Source organism: Aethalodelphis obliquidens, unplaced genomic scaffold (genome assembly GCF_003676395.1).
Source record: "Aethalodelphis obliquidens isolate GAN/ISIS:26980383/991018 unplaced genomic scaffold, ASM367639v1 scaffold1, whole genome shotgun sequence".
Classification (NCBI taxonomy): domain Eukaryota; kingdom Metazoa; phylum Chordata; class Mammalia; order Artiodactyla; family Delphinidae; genus Aethalodelphis; species Aethalodelphis obliquidens.
Window position 1 is genome coordinate 57,648,648 of NW_020837945.1, and position 24,727 is coordinate 57,673,374.

Consider the following 24,727-nt stretch of genomic DNA (forward strand, 5'->3'; position numbering starts at 1 on the left):
TGCTTTTATTCTTAACTTTAATTGTTTTGTTTTTGCTTTTTTTCTCTATCACCCATGCAGCCTCCTGGGGCTCTAACCCTGTATTGGGGTTTTATTACCTGTGACACTATAATATTTTTCTCCTAAATTATGTCCTGTATCTTCAGCTTGAGTAAGGCAAAGGAATATTTCTGTTAAGATGTTCTCAGCTTCTGTTCCTAGGTTGACCATATAATCAGTCTCCTGCCTGAGCATGGGGCAGGGAGGAGCATTCCGTGGCATGTGCACTCACTGACAATGGGCACCACCTTTGTCATCTTGCACAAGTTTGGTGTCTTAGGGATGAAGATGCGTCATCTTTACAGAACTCTGTTTTCACATAAAGAATATAGCCTCACATCTTTTTTGGCAAATAAATTAACTTGACAAGTAGTGTGAAATGTCAACAAAATATTTAGCTAAAGGTGTTAACTGCTGCAGATGGATAGCTGTTTTTCTCCCTCCACAAAGCTAGTCACTAACTGGAGGATTTCTAGATTCAGGTGTGGGAATTTTTTAAGAATGTTGCTAGTAATTTTTTAGTACAACCCTAATTGCATACAATTTTATTCTTGTCCTTAAAATCAGTTTATTTACTTTTTATTTAATATTTTCAAATTAAATATTTATAAAAGCTTATGAATTGAAAAAAAATTATTCGGCTCAGATCATATGTCCTGGGTTTTAGTTAAGAAAATATAATTTCTATATATGTAAGTGCTGCTAAATAAACACAAAAGGAAGATTTTTCTTGGATGACTTGACAGTGGTACAAACTGCAGTTTTTATCCTTGGAGTCAGAGAAGTCTTCCTGGATGGATCAATTTTGGAAGTAGGATTTTGATACATGTGATAAAATTACTCAGTTGTTGATTAGAGTAAATTGCATAATCACAAGCATAAATCTAGGAGGAAATGAACAGTTATGTGAAAGAGTAATAGAAATTTTAGAAAGGAAATTGGTGGGACAGCATCTGCAGTGGATAACAAACATTGGACTTTGGGAGTCAGAGACCATTTACATTTAGTACTATTGTGACTTTTTCCTCATCTGTTAAATTCAGCAGGTGAAAAACATGATTGTTTCCCTCTTCTAGCTATAAAACTGAGTCTATAAAATATTGCTAAGGGTCAGCTGGTTGCTGTCATTTTGCTTAGGAGAGTCAAAACTTGAGTTGGAGATGAAATAATTCTTAATTCTATAAAGATTTTGGGAATAATTGAGGCTAAAATCATTATCCATCAGTAAGATAATTTGTTATGATTCATGTGTTATAATGTCGTATGTTAATTATATGGCTGTCTGCGTTTTAATTAATGTTGTGATATCAAAATGCAAAATACATAGAACTGTTTCCTGGTTACCAAGAAATCTGTAAGTGTGTAATTACTATCTAATTAGTTTCATGCAATGATAGCCTGCTGTAATAGTAAATGCCTTCATAATGTTCCGCTTCAGTAGATAACTTGTCAACTTTAAACTCATGAGGTAATTCCTAATTGAAGTCATTAGTCCCTAGCCCTCACAGCCAGGCCATGCTCCCAAATATTACCATGGCTTTAAGGAAGAGAGTCCCACTTGTTCTACTCATCAGTGTTCTACCCTCGGGAAACCACAGAAAGAAAGAGTTCTTACTACTTAACTTTTGTTTCCCCTGCTTAACCATTACTTTTGTGATAATAGTGCCAAAACTCATACCTGAGAATTTTCCCTCTAAATATAAGTTAGGAGGATGAGGTCTGGTATTGTGAGGGGGTGATTTCCTTGAGTGGGAATGGAACTATTACCATACTGCAGAGAAGATGCATGGAGGCACACATAAGTATGAGGGAAATAAAAAGAAGAATGTCTTGCCTGAAGGCAAAGAATAATTAATACCACCAGCTTGTCATGTTATTAGTTGATAATCCTAGAAAAGTGAGTCTTCATTTAGGAAACAAATACTAACTCAGGACATTTTTTCTTAACATTATAGGTAATAAGTAGGTATATTTTTGGTACAAAAAAATCCAAATACTACAGAAATTTAGAGTTAACGGTTAAAGTTCTGTTTCATCCCTCTATCCCCCAATATGTTATTTCTTTCCCTAGAGGTCACCATTGTTAGGAATTTAAATATCCTCCCAAACTTTTTCCATAAGTTTACTTTGAAGTATACATCATCCATATTTACATCTACAAGTAGTTTCTTTATAAACATAAATGTGGTCATAGAAATTGCTTTTTCCACTCTACTACCAATGTTTTTCAGAGTGACTAATGTTGCCACCTTTATCAAAATCCTCTGGGTTATTAAAAATGAAGATTCTTGAACACACATTCAGTTTCACTGAATCAGTATCCCAGGGGTTGGAGACAATGGGCATTTTACCTAGCTCACCAGGTGAATTTTAATGCACATTCAGGTTTGAGAACTATTCCTATTTCTCTGTCTCATTCTTAATGGCTGTAATAGTATTCCATTGTGTTGATATACCACAAATTACCTAATGATATTCCTAGGTTTTTTCTTTTTTTTTCTATTACAGTAATTGCTGCATTGAGTGTACTTTTATATACTTTATTGTACACATATATTTATAAAATATATGCAAAGAAATAGAATTACTGTGAATATTTTTTACATTTAAATAGGTGTCACATTGCTGGCCAGCCTAGCTGTATTAATTTATATTCCCATAAACAGTATATTAAAACCCATTTCCCTCTCTAATACTGTTTAGTAGAACTTCTGTTGTTGTTGTTGCCAGTTTGATAAAACTGGAAAAATAGTTCATTTAAAAGCTTCATAGATTCCTGGAAGAAGTTTCATAATTGATTGCCTATTTGTAGTTCTGTAAACCACCTATTTGCATCTTTTTTCAAATTTTCAGTTACTTTTTGAACTTCCCTTGTTAATTTTTTAGCAGCTCTTTGATATGGACAGTAATCTTTTGTCTTATATTCGTCTCTTATTTTTTAACTTTATAGTGTCTTATACAGAACGTTTACGTTTTTATGTAGTTAAAATCTCTTTATCTTTTTCCTCATAGTTTCTGGAAGTTACATATTATCTAAAAAGACCATTTCCCCCTCTCTCCCTGATCTGAAATGTTAAAAAATCATACAAAACTCTTCACAGTTTTATGGGATGTTTTATTTTATTTTAAATAATTTAAAACTTATGTTTGCTTATTATATAAGGTAGTGACCTACGTTTTTTCCCCAATGGTATAACCAATTGTCCAAAAATTATTGAATTGGCTGTCCTTTTCTATGGTTTGAGGACACTCTTATCCTAAAATAAGTTCGCATATATATTAGGTATATTTCTGAACTCTTAGTTCTGTTATGTTGTTCTGTGTTTCTCTTCTTAAAGCAAGACAACACTGTTTTTTTTTAATTTACTTTTATTGAAGTATAGTTGATTCCCAGTGTTGTGTTAGTTTCTGGTGTACAGCAAAGTGACTCAGTTATACGTACGTGTGTGTATATATATATACACACATACATACATACACATACATATGTGTGTGTGTATCTATATAATACTTTTCCATATTCTTTTCCATTATGGTTTGTTACAGGATATTGAATACAGTTCCCTGCGCTATACAGTAGGACTTTGTTGTTTATCTATTCTACATATAATAGTTTGCATCCGCTAGTATTTCAGCAGAATTTACTATCTGAAAAAATTATGATTTTTTTCCCCAATAATTCATTATCATATATCATAGTCTTTAGTAAATTTTTGTAAATGTTCATCACAGTCTTGTGGAGGAAGAGTGTTTCTACATTTTTTTTTTGAGTGGCTAATACATGCAAAACAGTATAAAAGGGTATTTTCTAAAGTCTTAGTCCCATTTTCCATTCCTACTTACCCTACCCCCACCACCTCCTACAGAAAACCATTTTTATCAATTTCTTGTTTGTCTTCATATGGTTTATGTAAAACATAGACAAGGAAACACACACACATTTTATCTTTTCTCGGATAAAAGGTAACATATATACACTGTTACATATCTTGCCATTTCCTCTTAAGATATACTGGAGCTCTTTCTTTTTGGGGTAAAAATCATTCTCATTCTTTCTTATGTCTACTAAGATTCTAATGTGTGTATATTACATAGTTTGCAATGTCAAAATATTTTAATAAACCGATAATGCTGCAGTGAATAGCTTTGTATATATGCTATTTTGTATCTATGCAAGTATAATCTGCAGGCTACATTTTTAGACTTGATCTTGCTACAGCAAGTAGTAAATGTGTTTATATTTTTTATAAGTACTGTCAAATTATCCTCTGTAAATATTGTACTGTTTTTTACTTGTGTGAGTAATGTATGAAAGTGCCTGTTTCTCCACATTCTCACCAACAGTATATGTATTCCACTTGATTATTGGTAATCTGATAGGTGGAAAATAGTAAATATATAATTGCAATTTTGCAATCTCATTATTAGCAAGTTTCAGCATCTTTTCAAGTTTTAAACGATCATTTTTTTTTCCTGCAAGCTGCCATTCTTTTGTGTGCTATTTAAAAATTTTATAAATAGATATGAAAATTTTTTGTTTTGATTCCAGCATGAATAATATGTACACTGTTCATTGGTATCTAAATTTGTGCTATACAGTGTTAAGTAAGATGACTCATATTCCCATAGATTTATGTGATAAAATAAGAAGATTGAAAAATTAAGAAACTATGTTATGACTAGAACCCTAATGTTATCAAATTGTGTGGCTTTAGAAACATGGTGGTCCTACTTGTTATCAAGTTCTGGAGTTAGAGATATGTCCTCCAGGTATCTTAATTTCAGTTACTAATCATACCATATTTCATTTATGGCTTTCTTGAACCTGTTCACCCTACTACTCTTTATAGTTTTATAGATTCTCATTATTTCTCCTCAAAACTCATCTTTCCAACATATCACTGCCAGTTTCCAATAGTATTTTTAGATAAGCTGTTTATGCTCATTATTAATGGTCTGGTTTTCTCCCTGGATCTGAATATTTTAACGTGTTTCCAGATACCGGATATCAGTAGTTATGGTCTTTGGGGTCAGGGAGAAGGGAGACAGGAAGATGATAAAAGAATTAACATTTTTCTTCCAAATTCAAGGAAACTAAATGACTGAGTGTAATATTTAAGTAAATGAGTCCTGAGTATTTCTAGGATGGTTTTGCCCTAGAGTAGCAAAAAGTTTTCATCTGCCCATTGCCTCCAGTTAATAGGTAGTGGTAATTATTGATAAAAGTAGTAAAAGAATTGTAGGGCCCTGTTCTGGTCTGAGGAGGGAGAAAGCTCTGTGAACAACAAAGCTTGGATGAAATATTGATTTATAAACGAATAATATCTAAATAATATATTCAAATAAAATATCAGTGCAACCTCTGAAGTATAAAGGATTGGTATTTTTACTAAGTCAGAGCTCTACTAATCAATCTTATAAAAGAGAAAAGATAAACCTACTGATATGGTTTCATAAAGATTAATAAATTACCATATGCTACATCCTTAGAACACTGCCTGGCACATAGTGAATACTATGTGTTTGCTGTTATTATCATTATTGTTAGTTAAAAAGAAGCTATGTAATTCTTAGAAAGTTACTAAAGAGACCAAGCAGTGAAATTATTTCAATAGCAGGATAAAATTGTTACTACTTTGGCTCATGTAAACTCGGCATATGTTGCTTTTCGAAATTATTGATACTTTTATTATAAGTTTAGTAGTGCTTGAAATGAAATTAAAATGGAGTTTGCATCTTTTCGTTCATAGTTCCGTTTTGTTTTTTTCTCTGTCATCCATTTATCAAACATATTTCTTAGGTACTAATATGTCAATATTGGGAATACATAGTCAATAAAACAGAGTTAAAAATTCTTGTCTTACTCTATGCCAATAAAATGGACAACCTGGAAGAAATGGACAAATTCTTAGAAATGCATAACCTGCCAAGACTGAATCAGGAAGAAATAGAAAACATAAACAGACCAATCACAAGCACTGAAATTGAAACTGTGATTAAAAATCTTCCAACAAACAAAAGCCCAGGACCAGATGGCTTCACAGGCAAATTCTATCAAACTTTTAGAGAAGAGCTAAGACCTATCCTTCTCAAACTCTTCCAAAATGTAGCAGGGGGAGGAACATTCCCAAACTCATTCTATGAGGCCACCATCACCTTGATACCAAAACCAGACAAGGATGTCACAAAGAAAGAAAACTACAAGCCAATATCACTGATGAACATAGATGCAAAACTCCTCAACAAAATACTAGCAGACAGAATCCAACAGCACATTAAAAGGATCATACACCATGATCAAGTGGGGTTTATTCCAGGAATGCAAGGATTCTTCAATATATGCAAATCAATCAACGTGATACACCATATTAACAAATTGAAGGAGAAAAACCATATGATCATCTCAATAGATGCAGAGAAAGCTTTTGACAAAATTCAACACCCATTTATGATAAAAACCCTGCAGAAGGTAGGCATCGAGGGAACTTTCCTCAACATAATAAAGGCCATATATGACAAACCCACAGCCAACATTGTCCTCAAGGGTGAAAAACTGAAAGCATTTCCACTAAGATCAGGAACAAGACAAGGTTGCCCACTCTCACCACTCTTATTCAACATAGTTTTGGAAGTTTTAGCCACAGCAATCAGAGAAGAAAAGGAAATAAAAAGAATCCAAATCGGAAAAGAAGAAGTAAAGCTGTCACTGTTTGCAGATGACATGATACTATACATAGAGAATCCTAAAGATGCTACCAGAAAACTACTAGAGCTAATCAATGAATTTGGTAAAGTAGCAGGATGCAAAATTAATGCACAGAAATCTCTGGCATTCCTGTACACTAATGAAAAATCTGAAAGTGAAATCAAGAAAACACTCCCATTTACCATTGCAACCAAAAGAATAAAATATCTAGGAATAAACCTACCTAAGGAGACAAAAGACCTGTATGCAGAAAATTATGAGACACTGATGAAAGAAATTAAAGATGATACAAATAGATGGAGAGATATACCATGTTCTTGAATTGGAAGAATCAACATTGTGAAAATGACTCTACTACCCAAAGCAATCTACAGATTCAATGCAATCCCTATCAAACTACCACTGGCATTTTTCACAGAACTAGAACAAAAAATTTCACAATTTGTATGGAAACAAAAGACCCCGAATAGCCAAAGCAATCTTGAGAACGAAAAACGGAGCTGGAGGAATCAGGCTCCCTGACTTCAGACTATAGTACAAAGCTACAGTAATCAAGACAGTATGGCACTGGCACAAAAACAGAAAGATAGATCAGTGGACCAGGATAGAAAGCCCAGAGATAAACCCACGCACATATGGTCACCTTATCTTTGATAAAGGAGGCAGGAATGTACAGTGGAGAAAGGACAGCCTCTTCAATAAGTGGTGCTGAGAAACCTGGAGAGGTACATGTAAAAGTATGAGATCACTCCCTAACACCATACACAAAAATAAGCTCAAAATGGATTAAAGATCTAAAGGTAAGGCCAGAAACTATCAAACTCTTAGAGGAAAACATAGGCAGAACACTCTATGCCATAAATCACAACAAGATCCTTTTTGACCCACCTCCTAGAGCAATGGAAATAAAAACAAAAATAAACAAATGGGACCTAATGGAACTTCAAAGCTTTTCCACAGCAAAGGAAACCATAAACAAGATCAAAAGACAACCCTCAGAATGGGAGAAAATATTTGCAAATGAAGCAACCGACAAAGGATTAATCTCCAAAATTTATAAGCAGCTCATGCAGCTCAATAACAAAAAAACAAACCCAATCCAAAAATGGGCAGAAGAGCTAAATAGACATTTCTCCAAAGAAGATATACAGACTGCCAACAAACACATGAAAGAATGCTCAACATCATTAATCATTAGAGAAATGCAAATCAAAACTACAATGAGATATCACCTCACACCAGTCAGAATGGCCACCATCAAAAAATATAGAAACAATAAATGCTGGAGAGGGTGTGGAGAAAAGGGCACACTCTTGCACTGCTGGTGCGAATGTGAATTGGTACAGCCACTATGGAGAATAGTATGGAGATTCCTTAACAAACTACAAATAGAACTACCATATGACCCAGCAATCCCACTACTGGGCATATACCCTAGAAAACCATAATTCAAAAAGAGTCATGTACCAAAATGTTCATTGCAGCTCTATTTACAATAACCAGGAGATGGAAACAACCTAAGTGCCCATCATCAGATGAATGGATAAAGAAGATGTCACACATATATACAATGGAATATTACTCAGCCATGAAAAGAAATGAAATTGAGCTATTTGTAATGAGGTGGATGGACCTAGAGTCTGTCATACAGAGTGAAGTAAGTCAGAAAGAGAAAGACAAATACCGTATGCTAACACATATATATATGGAATTTAAGAAAAATAAATGTCATGAAGAACCTAGGAGTAAGACAGGAATAAAGACACAGACCTACTGGAGAATGGACTTGAGGATATGGGGAGGGGGAAGGGTAAGCTGTGACAAAGTGAGAGAGTGGCATGGACATATATACACTACCAAACGTAAAATAGCTAGTGGGAAGCAGCCGCATAGCACAGGGAGATCAGCTCCGTGCTTTGTGACCGCCTGGAGGGGTGGGATATGGAGGGTGGGAGGGAGGGAGATGCAAGAGGGAAGAGATATGGGAACATATGTATAACTGATTCACTTTGTTATAAAGCAGAAACTTACACACCATTGTAAACCAATTATACTCCAATAGAGATTTAAAAAAAAAATTCTTTATGGAGCTTACATTTTAGTGACAAATAGGTAAATGCCTATGTTTTTTCCCCCTTTTTTTGGAAAGAATTTTATTGAAGTATAATTGGCATACAGCAGATACACAAACACATACATACATAGATAACCTAGAAACACCACCACAATAAAGATAATGTATATATTCATCATTTTCAAAAGTTTCCTGGTACCCCTTTGTAATCTTCCTCTCTTGTCATTTCCCTGATCCCTTTCTACACCCCAGGGAACCAACTACTAATCTGCTTTCTATCTATATACATTAGTTTAAATGTTCTTGAATTTTATGTAACAATCATACAGTAGATTCTCTTTTCTGGTCTTGCTTCTTTCACTCCACATAATGATTTTGAGATTTCTTCATGTTGTTTTGGTCTTTCCTTTATTCCTTTTAGATAGGTGTACCTTGTAGAGATACTACATTTTGTTTATACATTTACCTATTGATGGATATTTGCATTATTTCCAGTTTGGGGTTATTATAAGCAATGCTGCTATGAACATTTATGTATGTCTTTGTGTGAACATATGCTTTCATTTGTCTTGGGTAAACCTGTACATGTGGAATGACTGGATCATATGGTAAATGTAACTTAAAAAGTGTAACTTTTTAAGAAAATGCCAAACTGTCATCCTAAGTGGTTTTACCATTTATGTTCCCACCAGCAATGTATGAGTTGCTCCATACCCTTGCTACCATTTATTATTATCAGACTTTAAAAATTTTAGGTACTAATAGTTCATTATTATTTTAGTTTTTTCCCTAATTACTAATACATGTAACTTTTTTTCCTTTGCTGATTTGGCTTCTTTAATGAAGTCTCTGTTCAAATATTTGCTCATTTTTATTGGATTTTTAAAAATTATTGGATTTTGAGAGTTCTTTATATGTTTTGTGTTATGGAATGCGTGTTTGTGCCCTTCCCACTCATTCATACATTGAAACCCTCATCACCAATGTGATAGTATTTGACAATGGGACCTTTGGGAGTGATTAGGTCACCAAGCTGGAGCTCTTATAATGGGATTAGTGCCCTCAGTAAAAAGAGACAGGGGAGAGCTTATTTCTCTTTCTTTTCTCTGCCTTGTGAGATTACAACAGGAAGATAGCTGACTGCAAGCTAGGAAGAGGGCCCTCACCAAGAACCAAAATCTTAGACACATAGGAGGTTTGGACTTCCATAGAACTGTGAGAAATAAGTGTTTATTCTTTGCTTAAAGAATGGCTTCATCTATATGTGTTAATATACGATATTTGTTTTTCTCCTTCTGGCTTACTTCACTTTGTATAATAGATTCTACCATGCATAAATTAGATAGCTAGTGGGAACATGCTATAAAGCGTAGGAAGCTCAGTGCCGTGCTCTGTGATGTCCTAGAATGGGTGGGAGGAGAGGGGGGTTGGGAGGGAGGTCCAAGAGGGAGGGCATAGAGGTATACATATAGCTGATTCATTTCATTGTACAGCAGAAACTAACACAACACTGTAAAGCAATTATACTCCAATTTAAAAAAGAAAAAGAAATTAAGACAGATTAAAAAAAAACAAAACACAAAAAATGAAAAAAAAGAATGGCTTCACCTAATCCATGTTAATTTGTTATAGCAACCTGAGCAGAATAAGACATTTTGATACAAGTCCTTTGTTAGATAATATGATTTGGAAACATTTTCTCCCATTCTCTTGGTCGTCATTCTCTAAACTGATTTTTGAAGAGCAGTTCTTAATTCTGAGGAAGTCTGATTTATATGATGGCAACGTAATGCCATGCTTTCTTTCTGGAATGTGGGTGTGTTGTAGTAATACCGATTTTTATTAGTTTCTATTAATTTGGTTAATATATTTCTATGATATATCATTTTTATTTTTCCTGTATAAGCATCAGCAATTAGGAAATTTAATGAATTATTTCAAAGACAGTAGATTTTCTTTGTCACTAGTGTTCCTTCAGTATCTGGTATCCTCAGGAGACATAAATAGTGTAAGTAATTCTAATCTCACCTGAGAAATATAGAAATTAGGAAGATTTGGCCTCTGTATATAGTATTTTGTGGCCCGTGGTACTGAAGCAGCCATTATGTCTTTATATGTTCTGTTCATCTCTATATCAAAAACAGTAGTTGGCACAGAGAATAACTCTTGTTTTCAGTAGAATCAAATGGGACCTAACAGTTTTGTTATAATCATTAAGAAGATTCAGATTCACTTATTTTGACTTGCTGTAAGTTATAGAAATACTTTAAGAAACTTTATTTCAGATTTACTGTATACATGTAAACCAGAACAGATCTGGGGAACCTGGAGAGATGATTTCTAGGCAATAAAGATTTTGAGTTTAATTGCATTTTAGTATTTTTAAATGGTTTTGCCAGCATTAGTGCATTTGTTATGTGATTTTTCAGAAAGGAGTTGAAATCCTCTGACCCCGATTCTGATTGTTTCTGATTTGTAGCTGAACTAAGTGGGAAAGTTAGGTCTATCTTAAGAAAGAAAAAAAAATTAAGTAATGCAGTATTTCCCTCAGAAGTATTTCTAATACAGATTGAATTATTTTATGTAGATTAAATGATAGAAAAGAGCTGGCTTCATCCTAGTCACCAATACTCATTACCAAAAAAAAAGCAGTAGATGATTAAAGTAAAAGAACTACATGTTGGCCTTTTAAGATGTTCTGAGCAATCCAGAGAGAATATTTAATTCACACCTTTTCGTAAGACTTTTTATAGTAAAATTCCACTTGGTTCTGTCTATGTTATAAACATCTCACCTTCTTTCTTCCTTTCAAATCCTATCTATGTTATAAACATCTCATCGTTTTTCTTCCTTTTAAATCCGTAAACGAGTTATAAGAACTGATTCATTATAAAAATTATATACTCACTATTTGTTCTTAATAGATGTGTATTTCTGAGTTTCCTGTTTTTGTTTTCTTAATTATAAATTATAAATTTCTATAAATAGAAACCATGACTTACTACTGCCTTTGTAACCTTTCTTGGTGTCTAATAAACTGCTCTGTACAAAGGCTACTCAGGAATTGTTGAGTTGCTGTGATAGTGAAATTGTTTGCAAAGTCAGTTTCCCGAGCTAGCTGAGGGTTATTCCATGAGTTTGGGGGAACAAAGAAGACAGCAGAATCTATAATAGTGTCACCTCATCCTTCTGCCTGTGTAATACCTAGAAAGTTTATTTTAAACAACTTGGAAATTTTATAGCCAGTCCATCATTCATTTTGAGTAAGATGGTGTAACAAGGTGCCAATCTATAATATCTTATCATTTCCAAAGATTTAATCACCATACACTCCTAATAACTGGAAATGAACCTCAACTTTTTGACATTACCACCAGAATACTTTTAGAGCACCTCATAAACCATGTTAAAGTCTGAAATATTAACTCAGATTTAATACTAAACTTTAGGGAATAAAACTGTTTTAATGGCTCAATGCTACTTGGGAACTCCTGCAAAAAAGTATTATCCTAACCATTAATTTACTTAACTTGTGTTTTTTGCCTTGATTTTTGAAGAATTAAATTTAGGCTATTCATACCTGAGATGCAGTCAGAATATTCAATTTCGAGTGGTTTGAGATCTGTGTTAAATTCACACTGCCACCAGGGAACTATAATTCTTAATTAGAGGTGACTTTTGATTGACTCATGAGTAATGAGAAGTAAAAGAATTATTGAAGTTAAGTACAGTAAGCTAAGTACAATGAACTTTCCTCCCAAATTTTAGGGGACCTAATAGCATTCTTTATTTAAAAGCGCTCATGATTTCCTTTATTGGGAGAGATTCCTTTTTAAGTACAGAGACAGAGAGCTGAGTTACTTTAAATGTTCAGAGCAACTAAATTTTTTTCAGAGAATAGACTTCTTATATGTGAATTAAATTTTACATAGACATTATCAAGCAAACTTTACTTTGAATTTGGATACTTAGTCGTAATTTTCGTCTTGGCAAATTGTTGTTTTGAAGTTATTTTGATGTGTTAAATATAAAAAATTAGTAAAGGCCACACATGAACTTTTGAGAGAATAATGTAAATAATATATTATTTTAGATAATTGTTACCCATATGGCTAAACTTATAATGTTCATTCATTCATTCAGTGAATTACAGTAAACTATGCTGAGTGATTTTTTTTTTTTTTTTAGACTCTTCCTAAGCAGATTCAGTTATGGAGTCCTTGGTTAAATTAAGCTGACCTAAATGGCTAAATGGAGTGTTCCTTCAGGCAGCAGCTGTCATATAGTGATGTGTGCAGTGCTAGTGCGGCCTCCATGCCTGCCACAATGCCTGACTTACCATCAGAGAATAATAATAGAGATAAACAGAGATTAATAAGAGATTAGTAGAGATTAATTTAGTGATATCTTTTACGACCTGTTAACATGAAATCACTATGGGAAGACTAACTCAGACTATTGACTATTATCAAAACATTCCTAACATATTGGGACAGCAATCTTGTATTCTAGAATTTCCAGGATTGTCCTAATTTCACATATTCATGCTTTAGTGTCAGTATGTATTTAAGTGCACCTATCCCAATTTTGAGACTTCTTGCACTTTCCCAAGCCTTTTCTCCAAATTCTTAATAGCTTCTTTCTCCATTTCTGATCATTCTAATTCAAAGTACTTTCTTCCTATATTTAAAATGACTCCTATATCTTAACGTCTGAAAAATATTCCTAAGATAATTAGAAGAATATCTAATTTAGAATAAAATGTGCAATGTGAACTATAGGAAAAGAACTTGTCACAGTGATATTCACTTTCAAAAATAATAGGAGACATTAATCTTACAGAACTTCAAGAGGTAGAGAGCAAGCTGGGTTCTAATTTTCTGATCTGCTACGTATTATATCATTTATTTAATATTTCATTTTTATTCCCTATTTCATAAAATGATAGAGTAACTAGAAAACACATAAGATACATTTAGGAAGAGCCAGAAAATGGGGTAATTGACCCTTTCATTTAGTTGATTCAGATTTCTTAAATAAAATGGCATTAGAGTCAAGATTTTCATTAAAGTAAAATTTTAAGTTTGAAACCTCTTAAATTTGAAGAAAGCATGTTTGAATGAGCCAATTTAAACATTTCTAAATAGTCCGTTGGCTTTTTTCTTTTAAAAAAAAACCTCAATGATAAAGCATAGGCCATATATATTTTTTTAATGCTACAAGTTAGAAATCAGAAATACTAAATAAAATTGTGTTACACTTCGTGTATTACACTTGTCTAACACTTGGAAATTAAATTCAAGATGCTTTTTGGTTTAGAAAGCTTTACAATGTCAAAAATTAAGAAAAATTAAAAAAATCTAATAGATGGAAAAACGTTCTAAAGGCTTTGTTTTGGATAAAGTAGTCAAGATCCCAGTTTATCCTTGGGTGAATTAACCTTAGTCATTTGACCTAGAGCCACTAAGTTATTCCATTTTTTTATGAGTATGGGACTCTGTCACCCAGTCTGCCTTTGCAATTTGTCAGATGAGTTTCCATAGTTACCAACCTACCATAGTACAAATTTCCTGTTCCTGGGCATGATAGTAGACATAGTTAGCACCCTCTTTCCCCAGAGACATGCTGTCGCCACTGGTTAAGTTTAGTTGTGGCATGATTCCAGATTTATTTTGTTGATTCTTTGGCACATGTTGTCAAACCAAGATGTTTGTCCCCTCAATTTTATGTATTCTGTTTGCTTTACTGATGTTTGCTTAATTAGGAATATGTGCAGGGCAAGCAATTAGCCTATTGTTGACTCATTGTTTTTTAATGTATTGCTTGCTATTTGGGAATCTGACTCTGAAAAGATATAAGCCCCAAAGTGATATACGTGTTTCCTTGGGCGTCTAAATTAAGAAGTTAATCTTATAATTCAGACGAAACAGTATTTTATTACTGAGGAATTAGTAAGACTTGTTGGGGGAAAAGACTTACCAGAGTGGTACTTTGGTTTGAATCATTGGTGCTGCCTTACAAATATTTTTCAAAAATCATTAGGCTTGTTATCATTCCCATATTTATAAAAATGCACAACTCACTTTCTTTACCTTTGTGTGCTGATTACTAGCAAATATTTATGTAATATATTCAGGATCGCCTCTTATGATGACCTCCTGTATGTCTATTTTTTTTTTATTCTTCAATTTGTTAATATGGTGTATCACATTGATTGATTTGCATATATTGAAGAATCCTTGCATCCCTGGGATAAATCCCATTTGATCATGGTGTATGATACTTTTTTTTTTAATTCAAACAGAAAGTCACAAAAATTATAATCATCCTCATCAGTTCACTCAGTCCCGTGTAATTAATTTTTTTTTTCTTGATCTTTTGTTAGCACTTTTATGAATTCATCAGTTTTCCATTAGAGTTCTGAAAATGCTTATTCATTCAGTTCAGCAGTATAGTCAGTTACCAGAAACCTGTACTTGTCAGAGCCTTTTCCATGAATTCTTTGAAGATGAAACCCTTTTATAGGAACATTTTTGCAAAAGCATCAGAGTACACCCAGAACTGTCTGTAAATGACAAAAGACGTAAAAATGACCATGGTTAAAGATTTGATGAAAGTTCATAGTAATGTAATTGACAAGGAAATTTAGTTAGTTCTGAGATATACATTTTATAGTAATAAGTAGAATTATGACTTATAACATTATACCAGAACATATAAGAGTTTTAGAAATTTCATGTACTGTCTGAAACATTTATATTAACATATTTCCATACAAATAACCCAAAGAAAGATTAGTATTAGTTGGTTTTTTTGTTTGTTTGTTTGCTTTTTTATACTGCAGGGATTGCATTGAATCTGTAGATTGCTTTGGATAATATAGTCATTTTCACAATATTGATTCTTCCAATCCAAGAACATGGTATATCTCTCCATCTGTTGGTATCATCTTTAATTTCTTTCATCAGTGTCTTATAGTTTTCTGCATAGAGGTCTTTTGTCTCCCTAGGTAGGTTTATTCCTAGGTATTTTATTCTTTTTGTTGCAGTGGTAAATGGGAGTGTTTCCATAATTTCTCTTACAGATTTTTCATCATTAGTGTATAGGGATGCAAGAGATTTCTGTGCAATAATTTTGTATCCTGCAACTTTACCAAATTCATTGATTAGTAGTTTTCTGGTGGCATTTTTAGGATTCTCTATGTATACTATCATGTCATCTGCAGTGACAGTTTTACTTCTTCTTTTCCAATTTGAATTCCTTTTATTTCTTTTCCTTCTCTGATTGCCATGGCTAGGACTTCCAAAACTATGTTGAATAATAGTGGTGAGAGTGGACATGCTTATCTCGTTCCTGATCTTAGAGGAAATGCTTTCAGTTTTTCACCATTGAGAATAATGTTTGCTGTGGCTTTGTCGTATATGGCCTTTATTATGTGGAGGTAGGTTCCCTCTATGCCCACTTGCTGCAGAGTTTTTATCATAAATCGTTGTTGAATTTTCTCAAAAGCTTTTTCTGCATCTATTGAGGTGATCATATGGTTTTTATTCTTCAATTTGTTAATATGGTGTATCACACTAATTGATTTGCATATATTGAAGAATCCTTGCATCCCTGGGATAAATCCCACTTGATCATGGTGTATGATCCTTTTAATGTGTTGTTGGATTCTTTTTTTTTTTTTACATCTTTATTGGAGTATAATTGCTTTACAAGGGTGTGTTAGTTTCTGCTTTATAAGAAAGTGAATCAGTTATACATATACATATGTTCGCATATCTCTTCCCTCTTGCATCTCCCTCCCTCCAACCCTCCCTATCCCACGACTCTAGGTGGTCACAAAGCAGCGAGCTGATCTCCTTGTGCTATGCGGCTGCTTCCCACTAGCTATCTATTTTACGTTTGGTAGTGTATATATGTCCATGCCACTCTCTCACTTTGTCACAGCTTACCCTTCCCCCTCCCCATATTGTTGTTGGATTCTGTTTGCTAGTATTTTGTTGAGGATTTTTGCATCTATATTCATCAGTGATATTGGTCTATAATTTTCTCTTTTTGTAGTATCTTTGTCTGGTTTTGGTATCAGGGTGATGGTGGCCTCATAGAATGAGTTTGGGAGTGTTCCTTCCTCTGCAATTTTTTGGAAGAGGTTGAGAAGGTTGGGTGTTAGCTCCTTTGTAAATGTTTGATAGAGTTCACCTGTGAAGCCATCTGGTCCTGGACTTCTGTTTGTTGGAAGATTTTTAATCACAGTTTCAATTGCATTACTTGTGACTGGTCTGTTCATATTTTCTGTTTCTTCCTGGTTCAGTCTTGGAGGGTTATACCTTTGTAAGAATTTGTCCATTTCTTCCAGGTTATCCATTTTATTGGCATGATCTTTGCTATTGTTTTCTTTGTTTCTATTTCATTTATTTCTGCTCTGGTTTTTATGATTTCTTTCCTTCTGCTAACTTTGGGTTTTGTTTGTTCTTCTTTCTCTAGTTCCTTTAGGTGTAAGGTTAGATTGTTTAGTTGAGATTTTTCTTGTTTCTTGAGGTAGGCTTGTATAGCTATAAACTTCTCTCTTAGAACTGCTTTTGCTGCATCTCATAGGTTTTGGATCATTGTGTTTTCATTGTCATTTGTCTCTAGGTATTTTTTGATTTCCTCTTTGCTTTCTTTAGTGATCTCTTGGTTATTTAGTAACGTATTGTTTAGCCTCCATGTGTTTGTGTTTTTTACGTTTTTTTTCCCTGTAATTCATTTCTAATCTCATAGCGTTGGTTAGAAAAGATGGTTGATATGATTTCAATTTTCTTAAATTTACTGAGGCTTGATTTGTGGCCCAAGACGTGATCTATCTTGGAGAATGTTCCGTGCGCACTTGAGAAGAAAGTGTAACCTGCTGTTTTTGGATGGAATGTCCTATAAATATCAATTAAATCTATCTGGTCTATTGTGTCATTTAAAGCTTCTGTTTCTTTATTTATTTTCATTTTGGATGATCTGTCCATTGATGTAAGTGAGGTGTTGAAGTCCCCCACTATTATTGTGTTATTGTCAATTTCCTCTTTTATAGCTATTAGCAGTTGCCTTATGTATTGAGGTGCTCCTATGTTGGGTGCATATATATTTATAATTGTTATATCTTCTTCTTGGATTGATCCCTTGATCCTTACATAGTGTCCTTCCTTGTCTCTTGTAACATTCTTTATTTTAAAGTCTATTTTATCTGATATGATTATTGCTACTCCAGCTTTCTTTTGATTTACATTTGCATGGAATATCTTTTTCCATCCCCTCACTTTCAGTCTGTATGTGTCCCTAGGTCTGAAGTGGGTCTCTTGTAGACAGCATATATATGGGTCTTGTTTTTGTATCCATTCAGCGAGCCTGTGTCTTTTTCGTTCGAGCATTTAATCCATTCACGTTTAAGGTAATTATCAATATGCATGTTCCTATGACCATTTTCTTAATTGTTTTGGGTTTGTTTTTGTAGGTCCTTTTCTTCTCTTGTGTTTCCTACTTAGAGAAGTTCCTTTAGCATTTGTTGTAGAGCTGGTTTGGTGGTGCTGAATTCTCTTAGCTTTTGCTTGTCTGTAAAGCTTTTGATTTCTGCATCGAATCTGAATGAGATCCTTGCCGGGCAGAGTAATCTTGGTTGTAGGTTCTTCCCTTTCATCACTTTAAGTATATCATGCCACTCCCTTCTGGCTTGTAGAGTTTCTTCTGAGAAATCAGCTGTTAGCCTTATGGGAGTTCCGTTGTATGTTATTTGTCGTTTTTCCCTTGCTGCTTTCAATAATTTTTCTTTGTCTTTATTTTTTGCCAGTTTGATTACTATGTGTCTTGGCCTGTTTCTCCTTGTGTTTATCCTGTATGGGACTCTCTGCCCTTCCTGGACTTGGGTGGCTATTTCCTTTCCCATGTTAGGGAAGTTTTCGACTATAATCTCTTCAAATATTTTCTCTGGTCCTTTCTCTCTCTCTTCTTCTGGGACCCCTATAATACGAATGTTGTTGCGTTTAATGTTGTCCCAGAGGTCTCTTAGGCTGCCTTCATTTCTTTTCATTCTTTTTTCTTTATTCTGTTCCGTAGCAGTGAATTGCACCATTCTGTCTTCCAGGTCACTTGTCCGTTCTTCTGCCTCAGGTGTTCTGCTATTGATTTCTTCTAGTGTAGTTTTCATTTCAGTTATTGTATTGTTCATCTCTGTTTGTTCTTTAATTCTTTTAGGTCTTTGTTAAACATTTCTTGTACCTTCTCGATGTTTGCCTCCATTGTTTTTCCAAGGTCCTGGATCATCTTCACTGTCATTATTCTGAATTCTTTTTCTGGAAGATTGCCTATCTCCACTTCATTTAGTTGTTTTTCTGGGGTTTTATCTTGTTCCTTCATCTGGTACATAGCCCTCTTCCTTTTCATGTTCTCTATCTTTCTGTGAATGTGGTTTTTGTTCCCCAGGCTGTAGGATTGTAGTTCTTCTTGCTTCTGCTCTCTTCCCACTGGTGGATGAGGCTATCTAAGAGGCTTGATGGGAGGGACTCTGTCTATTTCTTGTTTTTCAGGAGACCCAACTTTAGTTCATTTAGCATTTCTATGATTACATAGTTGCTTATCTGTTTTTTCCACAGAGCTGAACAACTTTATGATTTCCTACTGTTCTTTTAATTTGGGGAGTATAATTTTTCTTTGTAGCTTTAGGAAACAGAGCTAGGACCAGAAGGTGAAGGACATAGAAACATAGATTTGAATACTCAGTGTAAAGAAGACCTTTCCATTAGTTAGGTCTGTCTGATAATGGGGTGATATAAGAACTAATAGTTCATATTTCCCAACTTGCCTTGTTTAAAGGACTTAGCTGATGTCTTTTGTTGTAGGTGATAGGAGGCATTAATGAATTGGAAGTAAAATTGAATTTCAAGGCCCATTCTAGTCCTGTTGTTGCAGGAAGGGATACCCCTTCCAGGGCCCAAGAGTGGGCTCTTGTCTAACACTCTGAAATGAATTGTCGGAGGAGACACCCGTGCTGACAAAGCAAGAGACTTTATTGGGAAGGGGCACCTGGGTGGAGTGTAGGAGGGTAAGGGAACCCAGGAGGACTGCTCTGCCATGTGGCTTGCAGTCTCGGTTTTTTCTGTGATGGGATTAGTTTCTGGGTTGTCTCTGGCCAATCATTCTAACTCAAGGTCCTTTCTGGTGGCGCACACAACTGCTCAGCCAAGTTAGATTCCAGTAAGGAGGATTCTGGGAGATTGGTAGGACATGTGGACTGGCATCTCCTCTCTCTCCTTTTGACCTTTCAAGTATTCTTCTTGTTGGTGGTGGCTTGTTAGTTCCATGTTCCTTACAAGCATCTCCTGTCATAAAATAACTCACGCAGATTGTTACTGTCTTTGCCTGGCCAGGGCGGGCGGTTTCAGTCAGTGTTTCCCCTAACACTATCTCTTGATTCTTTTTTTTTCTTTTTTTCCCTGAGTAAATAATATTGGTGGTAGATTGAAAAATAACATTGGTGTTACTTGGGACCAGTGTTCTGCATAAATTTTTCAGTGTGATTCTGAGCGTAATATTTAACTATATAATTGATTAGTTAGTTAATGAGTTACTAAAAGCAGTCACATTAGAGGTAACCGACTCTATTCTATCCATGTTTTCATTGAGTGTAATTTCAAGACCTATTTCCATGTAGTATTATTGAGTCTTCATAAAAAGCAATTTGACATATGCAAAACTTACTTAACATTTTTTTCACCTTTTTTTTTAAGGAAGAAAAAGATTTTCTTCTTAAAATGCAAATTATACCTTGTTTTATGGTTGGTTTACAATTATGACTGTTTGACTGCCCACATAGATACTAAAGCTTAAAATACACTTTGAATGAAATCTTTACAGTAGTTTTACTACAATGAATAGTAAATGAAATATAGAACTTGCCAACTGCAGAATATTTCATGTACATAAGTAACTTTGGAAGAAAGAGAATTGAAGGTCTTTGAAAGGAAATACTTAGCTTTATAATAATTCCTGTTTTAAATTCATTGGCACTTTACAAAGGTAATCTCAATTTCAAATGTTTGGTGGGCATTAATTATTAGGCTATCAATCCTGTTTATTAAAAGAAATGCCATGTAAATGTATTTGTTTGAAACATTTTATATGCCTTAATACTGATGTATGTGTTCCCATGGAAACCACAAATATCCCTTTAGAAATATGATGTAAAAGAGTAGCTTTACTTAAGTAGAACCTGAGAAATTGCAGGCTATATTCAAGAAAAGATAGCTATAAAGTTGAAAAATTTTGCTGTGGTTACTTCTTGCTGAGATATGAACTGCATGTAAAACTGTAAAACCATACGTGTGTGTACGTGCAATTTTCAAAACAAATTAATTGTACTAGAACACAAAAATACAGAATAGAAAATGAAAAAAGTGGTAAGTTAGACTTCGTTAAAGTTAAAAATGTTTGATCTTCGAAAGACACCAGTAAGAAAACAAAGGCAAACCATAGATTGGAAGAAAATATTTGCAACATATATATCGGACAAAGGAATTATATCCAAAATACATAAAGAAGTCTTGCAACTCAATAACAGGAAAACAATGAACAACCCAATTTTTTAAAAAGTGGACAGAAGATGTGTGCAGTCATCCCTCATTATGAGTTGGGGGTGGAGGGGATTGGTTTGAGGACACCCTGCAAACACGAAAATCTGCACATGCTCAAGTCATTTATATAATATCGCATAGCTGAATCATATGGTAGTTTTTTTTTGTTTTTTTTTAACAACTTTATTGGAGTATAATTGGTTTACAATGGTGTGTTAGTTTCTTCTTTATAACAAAGTGAATCAGTTATACATATACATTTGTCCCCATATCTCTTCCCTCTTGCGTCTCCCTCCCTCCTACCCTCCCAACCCCACCCCTCTAGGTGGTCACAAAGCAGCGAGCTGATCTCCCTGTGCTATGCGGCTGCTTCCCACTAGCTATCTATTTTACATTTGGTAGTGTATATATGTCCATGCCACAAAAAAAAAAAATTAGAAAAAAAAGATAAAATACATACAAATACTGAATTATGTTGTAAACCTGAAACTAATATAATGTTATATATCAATTATACTTCAATTTAAAAAATTAATTCATTAAAGTAATACAAGCTTATCTTGGGAAAAAAAAGATGACAGCATTTGTATATAACCTATCCACATTCTTTCATATACTTTAAATCATCTCTCAATTACTTATAATTACATTGTACCTAGTACCTGTTAATGCTTTGTAAATGTTTGTAAATACAATGTAATGCTATGTAAATAGTTACCATTATGTGGGGAAATTCAAATTTTTCATTTTGGAACTTTCTGGAAAATGTTTTCAAATTGTTTTTCAATTTCTGGTTGGTTGAATCCTCATGTGGGGAGCCCACAGTTATGAAGGGCTGACTGTATAGACTTTTCATCAAAGAAGATATGCTAATGGCCAATTGGAACTTTAAATTTTATAATTCTACTTTTGTATTTGTTTAGTTTATATAAAAGCAACTTATACTTAAATTTATTTTCCATTTTTGCTCTACTAGGGTAATTTTCATTATTATTTTCTGTCCTTATATCTCAAAGTACTGTATGTAATTAAAAGTCCAAATGCCACACTTGTTTCAGAGCGTATTCCCTCACCCTCATTACGATTCTTATGTACAAGGATTTATAATGAATAGGTAATGTGGTTCTGCAAGAAGTGACTCAAGTTTATATTTTTATTTTAAAGTTCTCTACAACTGAGTAATCCTGTTTTTGATGATAGTTTGTTCCCATAATGAACTAATTGCCTCTGATCCTCGTTTTTAAAAATGAGGAATGTGATATTATGGGTTACCTAACTTGCCACACTTGCATTAATAATTTTACTAACTCCCGAGGCATTGTATTTTATTTTTGATGGCCAGCCTTGCTAGAAAATCAGAAATCTCTAGCCACCTTTCAACCTAATTAGTCCCGATTCTGACTTCTGTAATTCTCAAAATTCTTTTAAGCATTTTAAGCTGCAGCTATTAAGAACAGATTTATTTTACCCCAGATACTTTTCATACATACCTCAAATGCTTACAACAACCCTTCAGGAATTGTTTGATAGCTTTTTCCAATATTTAAAGTTCTCTGACTTGCTCTCACTGTTTTTAAAAACCAACTTGAGTGTTTACAGTGTTTTTAACCATTCCTTATATGATACAGTTTATCTTCCCTCTCTGGTCCCTCTCCTCTATGAAAATTCTAGTTTAATATTTCTCATGAAATATGTTTTCTGGAACAAATTGCAATAGTCCAGAATTGGTAAGTGCCAAATGAACTTGAACCTCCTCTTTTCTAACATCTGTACTTCTATTAAAATGGTCTGCTTTCGTGTGTGTGTGTGTGTGTGTGTGTGTGTGTTTGACAGCCAGTCCTGTCAATCCAAATGTCTTCCTTTCAGTTATATTGATTTTCTAACCTAATTGTGGTTTTCTCCATTACATTTAACTTTTATTTTAGATAAAATTCTAACCTATTGCAAATGTTTTAACTAATACAATAAAAATTAAGAAATTGTGATTTTTTTAATGCCCTGAGCTGGTGTGAGAAAAAATAGGTAGCCATAGTGATATGACTCAGAATGAGTGAATGAGATGTCAAGACCTAGTTGGATTATCAAAATCAATTATTGTAACATTCATGCCTCCTTACTTGAAGACAATCTTCTGCTTATTTTCCCCATGCTCTGCATCAACGCCTTTTTGTGTCACCTTTGTTTTTACTTTATATGCTTTACACTGTGTAGATTTTTCAAACGATGGGCACATATTCTAATTTTAAAACCTTTCTGATTAAGAAATTAGAACTATTAGGAGAAAAAAATTAGAATTGGGTATAGCAGGAAGCAATGTTGAGAACAGAAGTAGAGAAAGAATGAACTTGCATCTCTGGTAATCTTGAAAGTAAGAAAAACTGTGATGTTGTAGAGTAAAAGTGGAGTGGGGAAAAAATAAAATATGTATGGATTATAAAGCTTTCCAGATACAATCTGGTGGCACAGGATGTGTTATACCTATGAGGTAATTAGAGTTTCAAACAAAAATTGGTGCCCAAGGGTTGTTAGTCTGGGACTACACCCACCTTTTTCTGGTGGTTAAATGCTGCCACTTGACTTCTGCCATCCCAGGATGCCATTTTCTCCATTTAGTGCAGAGAGCCAGTTCGTTGGCAGCACTACCCATTCATTCTTGGCTTACAGAGAATCGCTACCCCAGAGCTCTTCAGTAATGCTAGAGCTTACCTATTGAATGCATTTCATACAGAATTGATCAAGAGAATGTTCTCAGGACTCTACTGGAGGTGCACAGTTAAGGGATGGCTAAACAGGTCTTACATGATAAACCCACCCTTAACATTTGGTTTCCTTAAGTCTTTGGATACTTTCCACTATAATATATCAAGGAAATGCTAGAATTTCACCTTCATTTAGGGTAGTCCACGTTTGGGCCTGGATTTCAGTCATCTAACCTGACTGTTAGAGCTACTACCAGCTACTCAATATATTGAATCAAGAATCTTGATTTAGTACATCTTTATAAACATGTTTTGTTTGATTCAACATTACATTCCTTCTAGCTGATCCAAAACCCTTAGTATCTGTTCCCACCTAGGTTCTAAAGGTTTCTATCTCCATAAACTGGCAAAATCTTGCAATTGCAGGGTGTGGGGGCACACTTAGTAGTTTACCCTAGGGTATATTGATGTAGAAAATTAAGCAATTACTTAAAAAAAAACCCACTATAAACAACTAAAAGAAAATAGTTGGCACTTACATCATGTTGCCTAGAAATCTAAAGTAAATCTACCGTTTCATTATATAATTTTTCTCCACATCATCACAGGCAGCAGT

At 34.1% G+C, this 24,727-nt stretch overlaps 1 protein-coding gene across 1 annotated transcript in view; it reads left to right on the top strand.

Annotated features, from left to right (window-relative positions):
• NECTIN3 (nectin cell adhesion molecule 3) overlaps nucleotides 1-24,727 on the top strand; it is a 139,455-nt gene that overhangs the window by 89,132 nt on the left and 25,596 nt on the right. The gene's annotated exons all lie outside the window — the stretch shown is intronic.